This window comes from Ambystoma mexicanum, chromosome 12 (assembly GCF_040938575.1).
Source record: "Ambystoma mexicanum isolate Mex_15411 chromosome 12, UKY_AmexF1_1, whole genome shotgun sequence".
NCBI classification, from domain to species: domain Eukaryota; kingdom Metazoa; phylum Chordata; class Amphibia; order Caudata; family Ambystomatidae; genus Ambystoma; species Ambystoma mexicanum.
In genome coordinates, this window is record NC_090936.1 from 617,243,122 (window position 1) to 617,254,450 (window position 11,329).

Genomic DNA, 11,329 nt, shown 5'->3' on the forward strand with positions numbered 1-11,329 from the left:
AAAAGAGAATGTATTTGGGCTGTGACCCTAGAGTTCAGAGACGATCCATCGAAATCATTGTCTGATTCAGATGCTTGGGCTTTTCTGTCTGAAACCTGTCAACATTACTGGGTGTTACGGTGATGATCGCAGACAGAGAAGCGGAGGAGCTAGAGCCATTATAGGAATGCATGCCGTATAGAGTGGACATTGTTGGGGGACACTAAAAGGAGGAGGCGTGTTGAAAAGAGAGATTGTCGCGTTGTCGTTTTTCATCACAAAATAATTGTCCTAATATTATGAAAATAAATCAATGGAGAACTGCTTGATAGTCGCGTTCATGCCTTTAGTAGAATTTCAAGACTCAATTGTAAATTTACTGCTACAATGGGGATTTTCACTCATCATTTGTAGAAAGGCGTGCAAGACCCCCAATGATCACATCAAGCAAGCATCCATCAAGCAAGCATTGGGTGTCGGGAGGATAGCTCAAGGGTATTGGGTAATATTATCCCCATATATATGGTCGCCGTATATAATATCGCCGGGAACAGGTCGTGGCGATATTATATGGGTGACCATATATATATGGACAGGGGCAGCTAAAAAAAAAAAAGAAAAGAAAAAAGAAAAAAAATAGGTCTTGGAGGTTGCGGGGGTGTCCCCCGCATGTTCCATGCCGTAATGTCCCCACAAAAAACGGCCATTTTTCGGCGATATTTTTGCATGGTGATATTTTTCAGGGGACATTATTACATGGAACCAGATCAAGGGCAACATGCTCGCCTTGGAAGCAAGACGACATGGAGCAAGGCAGGTTCGACCCCTGGGTATGCGCTTAGAAACCTCTGGGTATTAAGCGCGTTATAAATAACCTATCATATCATTTCATCTCCTATTTATTCCTTCTCTCCACCCTCAAGTTTAGGCAGATTGCCTAACTGAGAGCTAGTATGTGCACCATTTCAGGGTCTGTGAGTCTTCTCCATTAGAATGTCTTCACGCTTGGTTATTGTGTCCATCTATCCAGTATGTTACAGTCCATGTGCCTACTTCCCATTCACTTCATGTTTCCCCTCCATTTATTTCATGATGTCATGCCCTGTTCCCAGAGAGGGTAAACAGTGAAGGACATGTGAGTATTCCCGTCGGGTCTCTGAGGGAAGTTCTGATGGGAGACTGCATCTATAGTTGCTGCCTCTTGAATTGTACATTAAAACCTTAAGTTAGGACACCCTCTGGACAGGGAACTTTAAATGAGTGGAAATGTAACCTTGGCTTATGGATCAGTTTGCCAATAGCACAGTGCCATATACACCATTATGCATGGTCCCCAGAGCCACTTGAGGAGACAGATGAGAAATATATTTTAGTGATCCATAAACTGGTGAAATTAGACACTGACAACTAGCCAAGGAACTCTTGAAATGTGTACCTGCAGTATTTTATTCAGGAGAAGAGTATGTTAAACAGAAATACTGTGCATATGGCTTCTTACAGGTCGCAGCCTTCTAATTGATGGTTTATTTAGATAGAGATCAAGCAGCTTTACTGTCCCAGATACCAGGGTGTGTTTGGTAGTTGGTTTGGGAGAGTAACTGTGGGCATCACAATTCTGTGTGCCTTGAACCCATCTTTGAGAGCAGAGATCTGTCATCATGCAAGAGAGAAACTGCTGATTATTTTCCAGAGCATCCGGGGGAACCAGGGTTGTATTTAACTGCAGAGCTGTCTGTCTCCGATTCCAAATACAGATTGCTGAGTTTTGCAGAGGGTCTTGAAATTGATGTCAGAGTGTCAAGGCAGTCAATGGAATGTCTAGAGGGCCTTATTTAGGAATAATATCATTACTAAGCCCTTAGAACTGCGACTGCAGAAAATGGTAACTTTTTATTTTTTCAACCCCCTTTACACCACATATATATGTGGGAGGGGCTATGGTATATAATGCAAGTAGGAGGGCTTTGCGGGGGTCTCACCCTGCAGAAATATGTGGTGTAAAAGGGGTCAAAATAAAAAAGTTGGCCTTTTCGAGGTCGCAGTAATGGGTGTCGCAATAATGACATAGATTATTTCTGTAAACTAGCATTCAGCCACGTTTTAGAATTATGAGGCTAATGGATTTTAGGGAAGTAATATAATGTATCCTGCGGTCGCGTGAGCAGGGAAGGCTATGGCCAAGGGTCTGATATCATTGAGACACTCATGAAATGAAAGGGCAAATATAAGACTAAAGCTTGTTTTTGGTTCCACATTTCCCCATATTTGGCTTCTTGTTAGGGTGCTGCGGCTGCCACGTTGCTGAAGACATAATGGACTTGCTTTGGTACCATTCTCTTGTAAGTCTGGTGAGGTTCCTTTTAAGGCTTACGTGAGACTACTGCTGGCAAGAGTGTGAGCCTTTTTTCCCCACTCTTGCATGTGTTTACTGTGTGTGTTTAACATTTTCTTGTGTTCATAGACTGTGGAGCCTCACCTATTCCACAGGCATCATCTTTTTATTGTGTGTTATATAGAACCTTCAGTGCAGTGACACAGGGTTGTCTTTTAGACTTCCCAACTCAGACTCCATTTTCTGGGACTGACTGCTGTCTCCCAGAACATATAAAGTTCCCATTGACTTTATTAGACTCTTTCAAATCCACAGACCGAGTACAAACTATCTTACATAGAGTACTGGAAAGGGTTAATACTTATCATTTTTTGTCTTTTTCTCTTGGAGCATTGTTTAACTCCATTTTCATTAAGACTTGGTTGGTGGCAGTGGTAACTACCCTATTTTTCCTAATACGGTTATCTTAAATAACCTTGGTATTGTTTTAGGCTAGCTTGGTAGCCTCGAACTTAAACCCTCTACACCATGTACGTTTTTATACAGTTTTGGCTGGGTTTATTCACCATTTCTTTTTGAAAATGTCTTTCTCGTGTTTTACTCTTAAGCGCCAAACCAGGTTTGGTTCCTTTGTTCACCGTCCTTTTGCGGGCTTCTACACAGAAGCCCTCCTTAGGTGCCTGTAGGTCTGGGGGGACGGGATGTGAGGGAGGGGTTTAGGACTCCCTGCACAGGGTCTCCTTGGAGACCCATGTTGCACTCTGATCTGTTTGGTTGTGGTGACTGTCCCGGCGGGACAGCCACCCTGCTGTGTGATTGACAGCCAGGCTGTGTGAATGCGGGATAACTGCATAAAAAGCAGGTCTCTGGGGCTGGAAAGGCAGAATTGCCACTGGAATAAAAGAACCGAAGAGGAGCTGACAGAAGAGGACCCCTACAACCACTGAACCCCCCGGTGAAGCCCTGCTGCAGGTCCGAATCTTCATACTCCATCGACAGATAAGATCCTCAAGGAATTTTCTCCCCTTGAGCTGGTGGGACCAAGCAGTTCACCCAAACTCCAAGCCCGGCCTCCCTCCTCTGGTGGTCGAATTTGCTGTGCAGAGCCACAGTGACCCGGGTATCCAGGAGGAATGGACCCTGCTTGCGTTTTATGGAACACACCTTTTATTTGTTGGTTTGCTCTGCTGCTGGTTTCTTCCCTGGGCAGTGCAGGACCCTCCAGTCTTCCTACTTCGTGTCAGTCCGACATTCGCATCAGGAACCGTGAGCCTGCAGGACCTGCCAGGAACGTCCGCCTCAGCTACAGCTGCTTCTCCATTTTAAGGTACTGTTCGAATCTGGTTGTTCGTTTCATCCAGCCGCGGTTAAGAGATGTGAATCCTTTCGCCAATCCGATGGCTTGTCCTTCTATACTCTTTAAACTAACTTTTCTGCCGACAACCCCGTCCGGAACTCTTGGAAAAGACTTTGTCCTATTGACTTTGGCCCTAAGCCTTTTTGATTTGATTCCATCAATGTAGTTCCTCTTTCTAGATTGCCCTGCTTACTTATCTGTCTGTTGGTGCTGCTCAATTTCTGTCTAACTTTGTCTTTCCCTCCCTTTCAAATTATTGGAGTGCCATTTTGCTCATACTTCATTTGTTGAGCTTAACTTGTTCAGAATCTATTGGGAGCGGTGTGGTGTATTAAGAGTGTGATTTTTCAACTGCTTTACTTTAGTGAAACGTTTTACAACTGATGTGTAAATAAATGTATATTCTTTTACTCAGAAACCTTGAGTCAGTGTTTGTTTGAATCATAGTAATTGCTGCCCTTTGTGTAACTATTGATACTGCTCACATGCTCTTGGGATACGTCTGGCTGATCAGCCATCGCTACCACTTTACTGTGTAGTACAGGCTTGTACCAAAGGTGAATTTGTACTGTCACTTGTAGTCTTAATTGTGTGGTGTTCCCAAAGGGTATTGAATATAATTCTGCCTAACACATTCATCCCACACACTGTAGCACTAGCTATATGTGCGTTCAATACCCCATGTCCTAGTCCATAAAATCAATAAAAGTGTGTATAAAAACAGCAACAAAATATACATTCCGCCCTATCCAATAACAGAAGTAGCTGTAGAAAATGAGCGCAACGGATAGGTCAGCATTCTAGATATAAATTAGGATTTAAGAACCTAGTGGCCAGGCATTCAGATACCCTGGTGCTGAAGATTTTATAACAGGTGTACTTTGCTAGCCCACTCCTTTCTCAGATAACTTGCCAGAGCAAATACCTCCTTCACCGTTGAGCACTTCAATGAGAATATGAGCCGGTTTAACACGTCTGAGACCGCTCCCTTTTAGAATTCCCAACAGTGATTGGATATCTGATGGTGCATTTGAAGGGTTGCAGTGAAGCCCCGCCAAAAAAGACCTCTTTGGGGCTGCTAGTGGATTTATGTGTTTCTCTGGGAATGTTCTCCAACCAAACCAGAAGGAACACTGACAAGATTAGTTTTGTGTTTTGCGTAATTAAGGCTGCACCCAGGATTCTGGACAGTTTGCTTTCACCCTGACCTGATAGGCTGCTCCTAACTGGCCTGAGCTATGCTGTTCAGAACAGCTCTAAATAGAGTGACACCTTTCAGGTAATAGTTTTCCTTTCTTTACTGTGACATGGATAGTATTTTACTAATCCAAATGATATAATCATTTTCCTACAATAGTAATTACTTGGGTCAATCTCCGGCCCACTGACACTGCATTTTCGTTGTTTGAAAACTTGCATTTATGATATAATATGAAATGACATGGCATTTGTAATGTGCATATACACAAGTGTTTCAATGCGCAACGAGGCAAGGAAGGGACAGCAGAGGGAAGACAGAGACAACTATCTTACTAGGCCATGTGATATTGAGAACGTGCAAGTGCAGGGGATGGGGGAGTGGAAAAGTGGAAAAGTGCTGTAAATGGGATCAAAACAATAACACAATGTGGCCAGCAGGTGGCAGGTGCAAGGGTAAGTGCTGACAGCAGGTGTCCAAACATGCTGGTAGGGGGACTGTAGGGTTACAAATACAGACCCATGTGCAAGGGTTGCCGAGAGGCAGTGTGGGTGTGCAACTGTGTGGGCAGGGACCTAGCCTGAAATCAGAGGGTAGTCAGATGACCAATGCAGTATCGAACAGGAAATCAGCAGAGGGGAGGGAGAGAATGCCGAAGCAAAGGGGAAGGTCTTGAGGTGCTTCTGGAACCAGAGCTATTTCTCCTCAGGTTTCAGAGAGGCTGTCAGGCTGTTCCAGAGGGAGGCCCCAGTCGTAAAAAGAGATCTACGACCAACTTGTTAATTAGAGAAGCGACTGACCCTGAGCAAGTTGGAGGTGGAGGAGCGAAGAGCTCAAGTAGGACTAAGGTCTGTTGGCTAAGGTGTGTTGATGATGAACTGGAACTTTTCTCAACTTAGCCGGAAGCATTTATAATCTCCTTTTCCTGCTTTTCTTGAATTAGAGTAACTCTCTGCTTGAAAACTGGTAGGTTTTGTTTGCTGTTAAAGCTTGCCTTGTTGGTGTCAGGATGGGCTCAACTCCTCTGATGAACTCTAGTGAGAATGACCAATTTGTTCTCTCTTGTGTGGCCATGGATGCTAATTTAGGAACCTAAACGTTGAAAAACTGTGTTTGGAAAGGTACATTTTGGCTAGACTGGAATAGCATATTGCAGAAAGATTTAAACGGTTACTGAATGAAGATGCCTGGTCAGGCGATGTGCGAGGATCACTGACGACAACTAAGAATTACAGATCCATTTCAATTATCGAAACATTTAATGATCTTATCGAATAATGAAATGTATGTTTTTCAAACAGTGCTCAGGGTGGATCATTTTTTAGGTAATTCTAGGAGGAAGATAAAACATTACATTGCTCATTAAAAACATGGCCAAACATAAAAATGTGGTAGTATTGTTTCTTTATAAAAGTAGTGATGAATATTCACGAACTCACAATTTTTGAAACAGGATTATAGAATCCCATTTTGGAAGTACCCAAAAGTATACATGGGAGAACAATATTGTAATTACATTTTGTCTTACCATCAGGAAGATACTAAAAAGAGTTGATCATACACCGCTCCTATCCTTTAAACCCTTAATCTTAATATCACTTTCCCACACTCTCTAGCCACTTGCATGGACATTATTCAGGGTAAATGTTCCTATGAAAAGAGCAGGCCTCTGAAGGACAATCCACTACATAGCTTATACTAGCATAGAGTAAATCTACGCTACTTCTAAAAATACCCACTGCAGCTGGTGTTCAATAAAACCACAAGAACCCACTAAAGCCAAGAATGCACCCCGCGATTCTGCCTTTAGGTGTCTTACCCATAACTGAGCCTGGCTTAACTTAAAAAAAAGATCTGCAGCCCACTGAAATCTTTTAAAGCAAAATTCGTCCTACCCTTTGACTGAAGGGAACATTTTTGCATTGTCGAATCCTGGGTCAAACTTGTGGTGGTTGTCTCCATCTCTCAGGATGAATCGTAGTACAAACGGAGGCCTCAATGCTCAGGTTGAACCTCAAGCTTATTTTGGTTGAGTTTGTTCTGCCCATCGGAACTATAGAATCTGGTACAAGATATTCAATGCTCTTTAAAAGTCCAAACTTACTTCCTTTTCCTTTGTGGGTTTTGTTAAACTGTGAAGGAAGCTATACACAGAGTAAGCTCAGCTTGTAGTGTGCTTGGAGATTTTTTTGGCATTTAGAGGAGAGTTTGGAGCATTTTGGACCTCTCAAATGTGTCTTTGTTTTCCATTTTAGCGCACCTTTGTATTAGTGTTAAATCAGTTTTTTGTTAGATTGCCCCATATAAAAAAAGAAAAAGAATCTTGCTCTTTCCTCTTGTTCCTTTTCCCTGTTTTTTTCCATTAAAAACCCAGCAAAAGACAAACAATCCCTTCCTATTTCGTATCCAAACACAACATTGTATTCCTTCTCGGTTTCCCCTGTGTGTTTGCTGTTTTTGTCATCTCATCAATCAATTTGAGGTTGTTGTTGATTTGTCAAAATGTAATGCTGTGAAGAGTTCTGTAGTGAATTGACTTCTTCTCCGGGTGTTTTTGGTTTTCTGGGTGTTTCTGGGGTTTTGGGAGTTTGGGATATTTTTGGGTTCACCAAGTTCTCATAGTTGTCTGCTTCACACGCAACGCTGTCAGGGAAGAAGGTGGGAGAAGAAAAGTACAAGGAGGAGGGTTCCCTCATGAGGAATGAGGACAGGGATCTTGGCGGTCCTCATCGGCACTGGTTCACAGGCCCATGACACACAGCTTTCCCAGTCCTTCAAGTTGACCGGAGAGGCTGCTGAGCATTGAAGGGTGCATTGGAAGAGTAAATGGTAGAGGAGGCTGGCCCATGGTCCCTGGAGGAGTCCCTTAGCACAAAGATAAGTGGGGCGGGGTCTCCAGTAGATGCTCCATGGAGGAATGGCGGGCAGGGCCCATAGATGCAATAATGTTCCACATTGGGAGGACGAATAGCTGCAGAAAGCACCCTAGAAAAGGGGTTTGATGGGATAGCTCCTGTTTGGCTGGAAGTAATTTTTGGGAATTAGGGCACTCCACCCAGCAGGGTGATGGTGTCGAGAAGGATGAGTTATGTCACGAGGAGCCTCAGGAATGGCCAGTCTGTGTTTGTGTATCAGTAAGTGGTGGACATATCTGATGGACTGAATATAAAAAGTGAGAAGAGGTTGTGGTGGTAAGGAAGCCTCACTCTGTCCCTACAAATATGGAGGGGACACACTAGGAGCCCCAGGGAGTGAAAAACACCTCTACCATTGACACAGCCCAAATGTCTTTGGGTGTGGGAGTTTCTTGACCTGTGACCTGAGAGAACTGTCAAGGCAAAGTAGGGTGAAGTCTTCTGCAAGCTGGAGGGCTGTGGGAAGAATGCATGGCAGGGGCAGTGAGAGAGAGACATGTGCAAGGGCCGGTAATAATGATGTTTTTTGCCAGTAGAATGCCGGCTCTAATGGTAACTCAGGTGCCCGACTGGCAAACCAGTAGTCGGCCTGTCCGAAGTGCTGGTATTCATGAATACTGGCACTTCAATACCGGACCAGCTGACACAGAATGAAGCCCATTGTACTCTAAGTAAGTACCCTCCATACATCTGCTCTGCAATTGTTAAATGGCACTCCATTGTGTGTCGTGATTTGTGTGTTACACTTGCATATTCCGCTCATCTCCAAATGTTATCAGCTTTCTCCCCTAAGATAGCTGCTAGTAGGCCTTTGATGTCACCCTCTGCTAATGTCATTACAGCTGTCATTCTTTCTAGCTCATGCATCCATTTACCCGCTCCTGCAGTCAACCTAGGTACCTTACATTTCAAATTATCTTTATCCATCTGTGGCCACAGTATATAGTCTGGTCATCTTCCCCCTTTCTCTAATAATGGGAACTGTGTGAATTCTGTTCTATCATTGTATCCACCTGCACTTTTCATCTTCCAGGTGGGGCTAGTTTTGCACATTTGTCTTCATCCTGGAAAATACCTTAATCAACTTAAATAAGGCAGGAACAATTTCCCTATGCCAAGCAATGGTTCTTGTAGTCATACAAAATTTGATCTAGGTTCTGGGGTTTTTCATCCTAATTCTTCTAGATCTGACCACTTTACCTCTCTCTGTATTTGGGTCTGCACCCTCTCTTTGTGTTCTCTCATTTTCTTCCCTTTCTTCATCTGACATCATTATATCTGAACTGGTATGGCTGCCAGCCCTTTCCTCATCATCAAGATCTAGTCTACTTCGGGACTGCGTTCTATGCTTGTCCGTCATTACATCATCCGATCTGCCTCTTGTTTCTCCCAATGGAGATCCTTCGATTTTCCCTCTGGTCTTATATCCATCTTTTTCCCTCATCTGTCTATATAACTCCATGTTGGTACTCTAGGTATCTTGTGCAGCTCCCTGTGCGGCTGCTGTGACCTTCTCTCTTCTTCCCATCATTCTCATTCTTTGTGTGGTATTATAGATCTATTAACAATATAATCAATTTTGTCATCCTTTTGTGCCCTACTTCCCATTTCCTTCTCTACGTGCTCTTCTGTTCTTCTCATCTCCCTCTTCTCTTGTTCCTCTCGCCTTCTTTGAAACCTTCTTTCTTTAAATCTCTGTGTTTCTATTTCCTCACATTTATTCTCCTGATCTTTTCTCTATCTCCTTTATCTGCTCTTCATACTTTTCGCTTCCTTTCTTTGTCCTCCTCTTCTTTGTCTACCCATTCTTCTTCTTTTTCCTTTCTTTCCCATTCCTCATATTCTTCTCTTTCTTTAACATCGTCAATACCCTTTCCATCTAATTTGACTAGTATATGTCCCCCATCCACGCATCCTGCACAATTGCTACTTTGCGGGCTCTGTCTTTCTCTATTTCTTGTCTCTTAGTCTCTTCATCTATCTCTGTTAGTTTGTCCTGTCTTTCACTACGCTCATCATGTTTTCTGCATCCGGACATATGTTTGTGTTCTGTAATCTTCTTTCTTATGTACTATCTTCACTACTATAAGCAGGGGTTGCGTGTATCAGATTAATATACCCCACTGTTGCATTTAACTCCTTGAAAGGATAGAATTCCTGTTTCTCACTAATCATACTACTGTCTTCATGCTGATTAAGCATCCACTCCTTCTCGGGTGAGTCTCCTTTTCCACTCTAATACATCTTCCACAGCTCTAAAACAGCGAACCTTTTTTGCAACTTCTTGCCTGTGTACACTGCATGTAAGTATGTTGTCATGTGTTGCAATACTGTCCTTGATAGCAATCCTTCTTGAGACCAAGGCATGAAAATTTTGTCTGCCGTGCCCTTTAGCCATTCTGCATGGTATGCCCTAATTTTAGGGGTTGTTTTGCTTTCCAGGTACATGTACAAACCTCAGAAATACTCACCCTATTACACGGAATGAAAGTTCTTGGATTCAGGAAGGCAATGATCCACACTTAGACAATTAGTTAGAATATAATTGGCTCTTTACAGGCCCTTTCTTCATACTCCATAAACATACATAAACAAAAGAATAAATGCAACTTGTTGCACATAGCTATATAGAGTTATAGGGCTTCATTAGGAGTTTGAAGGTAGCCATGCCGCTATTTGCGGCATGGCTGCCTCCAAACTTGGGTCCAGGTTACTTGAATGAGGAATTACCGGGCCATTCCAACCTTGGAGGACCCGGTAATTCCTCATTCAATTTACCCATCCCCATTTGAGCCCCTATAGGGCTCAGTGGGAATGGGGAGGGAGCTAACAAGGAGCCCGTTAATAACCGGTCCCTTGTTAGCTCCTTGGTCCCCTCGAGGGACCCGGAAAGGACGTCTGGTCTGACCAGACATCCAGATCGGGTCCCGCGAGGTAACCTCGTAACAGGGCGGAATGGGTTTAGCGGCACCGGTACCATTACCAGTGCCGTTAAACCCATTCCACCTGAGTCGTAATGAGGCCCATAGACTTAGAACAAATACATCACCGGTAGTGCAGCTGTAGAGAACACCTTCTTCTCACCCACGGCAACACCACCAAGTCCCAAGGCAGATAGGAAGAGAGATCACATCAAGTAATGGGGTCTGGAGCGGAGTGTCCTCCCTCTCAGAGAGGGAGACTTTTCCTTCCCAGAATTCCAACTACCTTGGTGGATTCTACTTCTCTACTTATGGGGTCAAAGTCCCCGCATTCTATAGGTTACCAACTGCACCTGGCAATAGTGACAGAAATCAAGAATTGGAGGTACTCTTAGAGTGAAAAAATCCAGACAGTGGAAAAAAAAACAGCTCGTCTCTCATGCTCTCGTTCCCAGCACCCCTTATCAGCACACTTGCACATCTCTGCCTCCTTTCTCAGCTCGTCCTTGAATGATCAATGCAAAACTATCCTACGCAGTGAGCTCATCTACTTCACACTACAATATTGCAAACGCTGCAAAATACACGTCTGCCTTCTAACTCAGCTTGCAGTAAATGTAGACTTTC